Source organism: Petaurus breviceps, unplaced genomic scaffold (assembly GCF_028583685.1).
Source record: "Petaurus breviceps papuanus isolate PSGF00001 unplaced genomic scaffold, PetGlider_PUasm1.0 38, whole genome shotgun sequence".
In the NCBI taxonomy this organism is placed as follows: domain Eukaryota; kingdom Metazoa; phylum Chordata; class Mammalia; order Diprotodontia; family Petauridae; genus Petaurus; species Petaurus breviceps.
The window spans coordinates 5648276-5657535 of record NW_027186304.1 but is presented as its reverse complement, the minus strand read 5'-3'; the positions used below and the strand labels follow the sequence as shown (position 1 = coordinate 5657535).

General features: G+C 33.6%; 1 non-coding gene across 1 annotated transcript; it reads left to right on the top strand.

Moving 5' to 3' along the window:
- Nucleotides 1-841: 841 nt before the first annotated feature.
- LOC138170747 (U6 spliceosomal RNA) lies at nucleotides 842-948 on the top strand. The gene has a single exon (XR_011170726.1). It is a non-coding gene; the product is annotated as a U6 spliceosomal RNA (small nuclear RNA).
- Nucleotides 949-9260: the final 8312 nt, after the last annotated feature.

Here is a 9260-nt window from a genome sequence, read left to right as displayed (position 1 = left end):
ACTATCTGAAAGCCATGATAAAGAAATGCTTGGACAATATCTTTCACAAAATTATCAAAGAAAACTTCCCTGATACATTAGAACCAGAAGGCAAAATAGAAATTGAAAGAGTTCACCAATTACTGCCTGAAAGAGGTCCCAAAATTAAAACTTCCAGGAATGTCCTAGTTAAATTCCAGAGTTCATGGATCTAGGAGAAAGTATTGTAAGCAGTGGAAAAGAAACAATTCAAATATCATGGAGTTGCAGTCAGGATTGCATAGGATTTTGCACTTTCTGTATTAAAGAACCATAGGGCTTGCAATATGATATATAACAAAACAGTTAGGGTTACAACCTATAAACACCTACCCAGAAAAACTGAATATAATCTTCCTGGGGAAAAATGGATATTTAGTGAAACAGAAGATTTTTCAAACATTTCTAATTAAAAAGACCAGATCTGAATAAAAGTTTGACCTCCAAATATAAGACTGAAGGGAAACATAAAAAAAGTTTTAAAAAGGAATAAGAAAAATATTAGTAAGGTTGAGCTATATATGGCAAGAAAATATTTGTAACTTTTAAAATCGTTATTACTATGACAACAATTAGAAGGAGTATACAGAACAGAGGATATGGAAATAAGGTGATGTTGAATGGATGATTACCCCCCCCAAAAAAAAAAGAAAATAAAGGAGTGAGAAAGAAAATTGCACTGGAAGAAGAAGGGGGGAAGAGATTGAAATATTGAATGAGGTAAATTATCCCACAGAAAAGAGCTATTATAATGGAGGGGAAGATGGGGGTGTATGTGATGGGCAAAACTTAAAGCTTACTCTCATCAAAATTTGCTCAAAGAGTGCTTGCTTCGGCAGCACATATACTAAAATTGGAATGAAACAGAGAAGATTAGTATGGCTCCTGCACAAGCATGACATGCAAATTTGTGAAGCATTTCAAATTTTTTCATTCAATGGAATAGAGGATTTTCAAGCAATCTTGATGAAGAAAAAACAGAGCTGAACACAACATCTGACTTTCAAATAAAAGAAGCAAGAGAAGCATCAGAAGGTAAACAGGAGAAAAGAAATAATAAGGAAATTTTATTAAAGTTGAACTATTCACATTCCTATATGGGAAAAAAATGATAATTGTAACTCATAAGACTTTTCTCAGTATGAAGATAGTTGAAGGGAATATATAACAGGGTGTATGTGTGTATAAAAATATATGTAATTGTGTTCATATGTATGTATGTGTATACATAGACAGAGGGCACAGGATGAGTTGAATATAAAAGGATGATATCTAAAACAAAATAAAATTAAGAGGTGAGAGAGGAATATATTGGGAGAAGGAGAAAAGGAGAGACAGATTAGGGTAAATTTTCTCATATAAAAGAGGCAAGAGAAAACTGTTACAATGGAGGGGAAGAGCGGGAAGGTGAAAGGGAATGGGTCTACCTTACTCTCATTGAATTTGGCTTAAGGGGGTGTAATGGGAATGCAAATTTGGTAGATCTTCCCTGCCCCTAGGCTAAAATGCACCTGAAGCCTGGGGTGGGAGGCTTATTTTTCAGTAGATACTTTTTTATTGGCCAAGGGGTCAATAAAGTTGTTACATTCTCTGAGCCAGGAGAAGGCTATATAAGCCCTGATGTGTAGCTTTGTTTTGGGGGCTCACTTTGAGAAGTGATTTGTGATTTGATATGGATTCTGGGAAGCTGTTGTCTGGAGCCCCCCCCCCCCCCGTTTGAAAAACCGAGATGTTGATTGGGTATGGATGTAATGGTTGGAGAGTTTGGAAATCTGTCTACTTGATCTGTTTCTCTGACTTGATAATTCTGTCTGTGTATTCTGAAGTTCGGGATGCTGACCTTTTTCCCCTGAACAAGGTAAAGGATATATGTCTGACTGATTAAAGTAAGCTTGTTAACCCATTTTGAGTTGCTTTCCTTTATCAAAGCAGATCCAAGAACCTGTGGTGGCAGCAAACCCTGAGGATGCTTGGGGTGCTTGCCGCTACAGGGGGGAATAATATACACACTCAGTTGGGTATTTTACCCTACAGAAAAATAGGAGGGAAGGGTATAAGAGGGGAGGATGATAGAAGGGAGGGCAAACACTTTTGAAAAGTGATAGGATCAAAGGAGGAAATAGAATAAGTGGGGGTGGAATAGGATGTAGAGAATTATAGTTAGTCTTTCACAATATAAGTACTATAGAAATGTTTTGCGTAACCACACATGTACAACCTATATTGAATTGCTTATCTTCGCGGTGGGGGTGGGTGAGGAGGGAAGAAGGGAAAAAATCTGGAACTCAGAGTTTTAAAAACAATTATTTAAAAAAAAATTCCTTTTTACATGCAATTGGGAAACAAAATATGTGGGCACTAGGGTATAAAATCCATCCTGACCTACCGTGTTTCCCCGATAATAAGACCTATCCAGAAAATAAGCCCTCCCCTTACTGTTTAAGATTCCTCTAAAATAAGCCCTCCCCCAAAAATAAGCCGGGTTGAGATTGCTACTGTAGTGAAGGTGATCCCCTGCGCTACACGCTACATTACAGTACCCTCTGTATGCACCGTCCCCCCCCTCCCCGGTGAAAAGCACGCCACGCTCCGAGCTGCATCCAATCAGAGCTGCAGCAGTGAGTGCGTCATCCTGTTCTTTGTTGAATTCATTATTGAATAAAGGTACATGTTTTTGTTCACATTTACCTGTTTATTAAAATTGCTGTCAATGTTCATTAAAATAAGCCCTCCCCTGAAAATAAGCCCTCTGGTGTTTTTCTGTCCAAAAAAATAATAAGACAGTGTCTTATTATCAGGGAAACATGGTACTGGAAAGTAAGAGGGTGGGGGATAAAGGAGAATATAAGAGAGAACAGATTGGGGGAAAGGGTATTCAGTAGGCTCAGTATCTTGGGGTCGTGTGTAGGGAAAAGATGGGGAGAAAAATTTGTAACTCAAAATCTTGTGGAAATGCATGTTGAAAACTAAAAATAAATAAATTGGGAAAAATTGAGCTCAAAGAGGGAATAATATACTCAGTTGGATATAGAAATCTATCTTATCTTATAAGGTCTTTAAAAGGGAAAGGGATAATAAAAGGGGAAGGGGGACTTATAAAAGGGAAGGTATATTGGGGAGAGCAATGATTATAAGTAAAATATTTACTGAAAATTCAAAGCAAAAATATGATATTTACACTTTTCCCCCAATCTGCTCACCTATGTACTTAATGTCTCTTGGAAGTAGAAACACTTAAAGTCCTCGTATGGCAATGCACAAGGGTAGGGAAGACATATGTCCAGCACAAGTCATAACTCTGGACAGAAAGACATTTGTATCCCCTTTCTACCACAGTAACTGTTCATTATAAGCTGCTTGTTGCATGGTACTTTCACATTTACCAGATGCTTGCACTGCTGAGCTGAACTGGTCATAGCTAAACTTGACTAAGACCAGCCTGAACTTGGCATCTCAGGATCATGAATGAATCTACTGGTGCTTTCTCTCTGATGTGCTGCTTCTAAGCTGTTCCTCCACTGGATTTGTTCCTCAGCAGGAACTGTGGTAGTTCCTTTTACAACTTCTAGTTTAACTGATGCTTTTAGCTAAAATAACATTATTATCCTTCAGGAAAATGGGGACATCTTTATTATACATTTGAAAAAAATCACTTAAAAAAAACAAAATGCTTCTCTGTCTCTTAAGCAATAAAGGGTGGTAAAAGAAAGGTATTTTTTTCATCTTTATCTCCCAATATCAATCTTTAGTTTGTTCATCTTTTCCTGTTTTCTCAGGACATTAGACCTCTTCAGATCGCACTTTCCTTTTTGACCTTATCTATGACTAGAAAATTCATATGTTCTCCATCATTGTACAATATACTTACATCAAATTCTTATCAAATTTTCATATGACACTAATCTGAGTATGACAGCTAACAACCTAGATGCCAAGATTCAGGATCCAAAAAGAGTTTAAAAGACTAGAGTATTAACCTTCCTCTAATATGATGAAATGTAATTAGAGTAATGAACTCTGCAAGTATATTATGAAGAAAGTAGAGTTTGACAGCACTTTGTCTGTAAGAGATATTGGGTATTTAGAGTATTGAAGACTAACCATAATTTAACACTATGTTATTATAGAAAAAAAGATAATGCAAATATTGGCTGCATTAATAATTGAGTAGTTTCCAGCAATAAGGAGGTGAATTCCCACTGTTCGCTGCCCTCATATAAACTACTGTGTTAAGTTCTTGATAAAAACAATATTTCTGAAGAATATTTTCTGAAGAGAGGCTAAAAATCATCTAGAATAGGGAAAACAAGACAGTGGAAGGCCCTCAGTTCATACCATATATGGAAAGGTTGAAAGAACCAGGAATATTTATCTTGGAAAAGAATACACTTGCTGTGAAAAGAAAATAAATCTTCTGATATTAAAAAAGAAAAGAAAAGAAATTGAGAGGGATTATATCTGTCCCTTACTACTTGATGATCCTCACTTGCTTCAGGTGAGAGATAGAGTAGCAGCCTACTATGTTTTTTTTCTGACTATTCTCCCATGATTCTAACATTCTTAACATGTAAGTGTAAAAATATTCAAAATGAAAAAAAAATCAAATAGTATTTAAATTAATTAGGAAATCAGTATTATGGAGAATTTGTTTTTTATGTGAAGTATTATTTTTGTATAGTTAATGATAATCACCAAATTTTTGCCTTGGGAAAATATGAATTTTTATTTCTGATTTGTCTTTTGCCTAACGTGGTACATACCAGTATGTAGTTTCCTCTGTATGTAAAAGAATTTGTGAATTTGGGGACTGTCAATATAGTACCTGCTCCTTTACAGATGATTCTGGGAATTTTATTTATTTATTGAATCAATACCATTGCTAATGCCTGGTTTCATATCTGGTAGCATTGGCCATGTTCCCAGTTCTTCATATCATTTATTTATGAAATAGAATTAACTAGACTCCAAAGTAAAGATCGTGGTATTCAGTGATGTTCAGATGTCAACTGTCACAGTGCTCAGACATCTATTCACTAAATAATATTGAAAAGCAAATGTCATTTATGTTGTGAAATTAAGCAAATGAAAGATAAATAGTGCCACATTTTGTTTATATACCTAAGCTTTATGATTTATTTATTATTCATACTGGATATCATTCTGGAAGTATACCACTTCAGCTCATAGCTTTTAGAATGAAAAATAACCTTATGAGAATAGGTTAAGAGAAATAAAATGAAGGGAGGTATCAGAGACAATGAGGAGAGTTTTCAAAAAAGTGGTGATGAGAGACTTCACTCTCTTGCTATGAAGTGCTGTTTAAATGAAGCATGAGTCTGTGTATATGGAAATATAATGACATTTGGTGAGGGCAGATCCCTTCTGAAGCTCTTCAACATCTGGGAAAATCTTAGTACAAATTAAATGTGTGTTCTGAGTGACAGCCTGTATTTAAAACAGGCATTTATAACAAATGATTTAATTACCAGGTTAGTGGTGAATACCATACATGGGGATATTGAAATGGGAGAAGCTTGAACTGTGATAACTGTAGTGGGAAAGCATTTAATAGATACCTCGTAATAACAAAAGTAAGGTTCATTGTGAGCTATTTATTTACAGAGCTGGCCCACTTAACTACATGTCACATGAGATTTTATTTCCTTTTCCCTTCTCCAATTCTCAATGCAGGGTTCATTTCCTAGGATAAGCAATCGTGTGAAATGAACAAGAGAACAACAAAGTTGTCAGCAAGGTTAAAATTAATAGGCAGTTTTATGTTTCCTATTTCTCTTTCTGAGAAATGTTACCTTTGGGCTGATGAAGAACCCATCTTTCTCTACTTCAACTTCTTGTAAGAAATAGTATAAGCATATGAATACCTGGTTTTGCTAGAGGAGCAGATGTTTAAATTATATTCAATGAATTCTGTAGGCTCTCTACCAACTCTTGGATCAAATATAAACTCCTTATTTGGTTTTTAAAACCTTTAAAAACAGTTGTCAACTTACCTTTCCAGCCTTGCTACACCTTTCTCCTCTTCCTAAACTGCACAGTCTAGTCATACTGACCTGCTCTTTGTCACAAAAACATTCCATTTTCCATCTTAATGATATTTAGTTTGCTGTCCAGTATTCCTTGAACATATTCTCTCCTCACTTCCACTCACTTCAACTCAGAGATCATTATGTTTATTAAAAATTCAGCTAAGTGCCACCTTATAAATGAAGCTTAACCCTCATTCTCCTAGATGCTACATCTTTCATCTTTTCCAATATTACCTAGTATTTGGTTAATTAAGTAGTTAGACATGTATGTATTATGAATGCATGTAAATATATGAGGATATCTATATGCATGCATTGATGGATGAAGAATATTTTAGAAGAAAGGCAATGTTATAGGGAGAGAGATAGATTTGGGAATATTAAAAATTATTATTAATCATCATAATCATCATTACTATAATTTATATAACATTTTGTAAGATTTTGCAAAACACCTTACAAATTTTATCTCTTTTTATCATCACAGAAACTCTAGGAAAGTTTATTATCCTCCCTTTTTCATATTTAATATTAGTTTTCCCTCAATCTCATGTAACTAAATTTTTAACATTCATTGAAAAGAAATTGAGTTCAACATTCCCTCACTTCTTCCCCTACTCCTCCAGAGAAGGGAAATCAGTTCGGTATAGATTATACAGGTTTAGGCATTCAAGATATTTGTATTCTGTAAAAGAAAATTCAAAATTTTTTGCTACCACAAAGGAGCTGCTATATTTTGATACACATAGTTCTTTTTTTTTTTTGTCTTTTTCGAGTACATACCTAATAGTGCTATTGCTGGGCAATAGAGTATTCAAGGTTTTATAGCCCTGTGGACATTGTTTCTAATTACTCTTTAGAATGGCTGGATCAGTTTACAACTCCACACAGTGCATTAGTGTCCCAATTTTCTCACATCCTCTCCAACATTTACCATTTCCTTTTCTGTCATATAAGCCAGTCGGATAGGCCAATTTCAGAGATGTTTGAATGTGTACTTCTGTAATCAATAGTCATTTAGAGATTTTTAAAAAGAAGACCATAGATAGCCTTGATTTCTTCATCTGAAAACTGCCTGTTCATATCCTTCGACTATTTGTCAATTGGACATGATTCATATTCTTATAAATTTGTCTCAGTTCTCTATGTATTTGAGAAATGAGGTTTTTATTAGAGAAACTTGCTGTGAAATCCCGTTCACCCCCCCCCCCAATTTTTTACATCCATTCTAATCTTGGTTGCATTGGTTTTCTTTGTACAAAACTTTTCAATTTAATATAATCCAAATTATTCATAATTATTGTATTTTGTTATCCATTATTGAGTATAGTAATTCCATAAGTATTAGAATGGAATCTGCTCCAATATTGGCTAGTATTTGATTAAGTAGTTAGGTATGTATGTAATATGTATGCATGTAAATACATGAGGATATCTATATACATGCAATAGTATATACAGAATATATTAAAATAAATACAATGTATCCTGTAATGCTCCCTTTCTCTTATTTGGTCATAAATTCTTTCCATATTCATATATCTGAGAAGTAAAATGTTGCACACTCCCCTAATTTGCCTATGATTTCACCCTTTAATTCTAAATCATATCTGTTTTTACTTTATTTTGGTATATATTGTGAAATATTTTTCTATAACTAATTTCTTCCAAACTATTTTTTAGTTTCTGCTGCAATTTTGTCAAATAGTGAGTTATTGTTCCAAAAGTTTTGATTTGGGGGTTTATCATACTCTTTATTATTATAGTCATTTGCTACTACTGTGTGTTGAGCCCCTAATCTATCCCATTGATCTACCACTCTACTTCTTAGCAGTACCAGATTGTCTTGATGATTATCATTTTGTAATATAGTTTGAGATCTGGAACTTCTAAACCACTTTTCCTTAACATTTTTTTTTTCATTAACTCCCTTGATATTCTTGAATTTTTGTTCTTCCAAATTAATTTTATTATTTTTTCTACCTCTATAATTTTTTTGGTTGTTTGATTAGTACAGCACTGAATAAGCAAAGTATCTAGGAAAAGTTGTCATTTTTATTATATTGGCTTGGCCTACTCATGAGCAAATAATATTTCTCTAATTATTTAGATTTGACTTCATTTGTATCAAAAGTATTTTTTAATTGTGTTTATATAGCCCTGGGTTTGTCTTGGCAGGTAGACTCCCAAGTATTTTATAATATTTGGAGCTATTTTAAATGGAATTTCTCTTTCTGTCTCTTGCTGCTGTATTGTGTTGATAAAATATAGAAATGCTAATGATTTAAATTGGTTTATTTTATATCCTGAAAATTTATTGGTGTTGCTAATTAATTCAACTAGTTTTTAGTTGATTCTCTATAATTCTCTAACTATACCATCATATCTACAAAGAGTGATATTTTTGTTTCCTTATTGACTATTCCCATTCCTTCAGTTTATTTTTCTTGTGTTATTGTTATAGCTAGCATTTTTAGAGAAATATTGAATAATAGTGTTGGTAATGGGCATCCTTGCTTCATCCCTGATCTTTTTGGGAAGGCTTTTAGCTTATCCCCATTATATATAATGATTGCTGAAGGTATTTAGATAGGGCAAATATTAGGACAAAGCATATTCCAGGCATGAGATAAAAGACTTGGCAAAGTTACAATACAGGAACAAAGAATATCAAATTCAAGAAAGTGTAAATAATAGTTTGGCTGACAATTATTTTGTATGGAGGAGATACATGAGATATGAATAACATGAATATATGAATAATAAAAATGAGCTATATTATTGAAGTTTTTAAAGCTCAAGTTAAAGAGTTGACTTGTTTTCTCAAAAAATTAAAGGGAGCCTCTCACATTTTTATTCAAAGTTAATATGTAATAGTACCTGTGTTTTTAGATTATTTTGTTAGCTGGATAGAGAAAAGATTGTAAAAGAGAAAGACTATACTCTAGGAAACCAGTTATAAATTTATAAAAAGCAATATCAAAGAACAATCAATCAAACAACATTCATTCATTAAAAATGAAGCTGCTATGTAGCAGGCACTCTACTCAGTAATGGAGATCAAAATGCAAAAGTCATATAATCTATGTGCTCACAGGTCTCATATTCTATAATGGGGATACTATAGTTTGACAGAGAAGTAAATACCATATATTTATTAAATGAATACACAGGGGTGCTAACAACTTGAGCTGA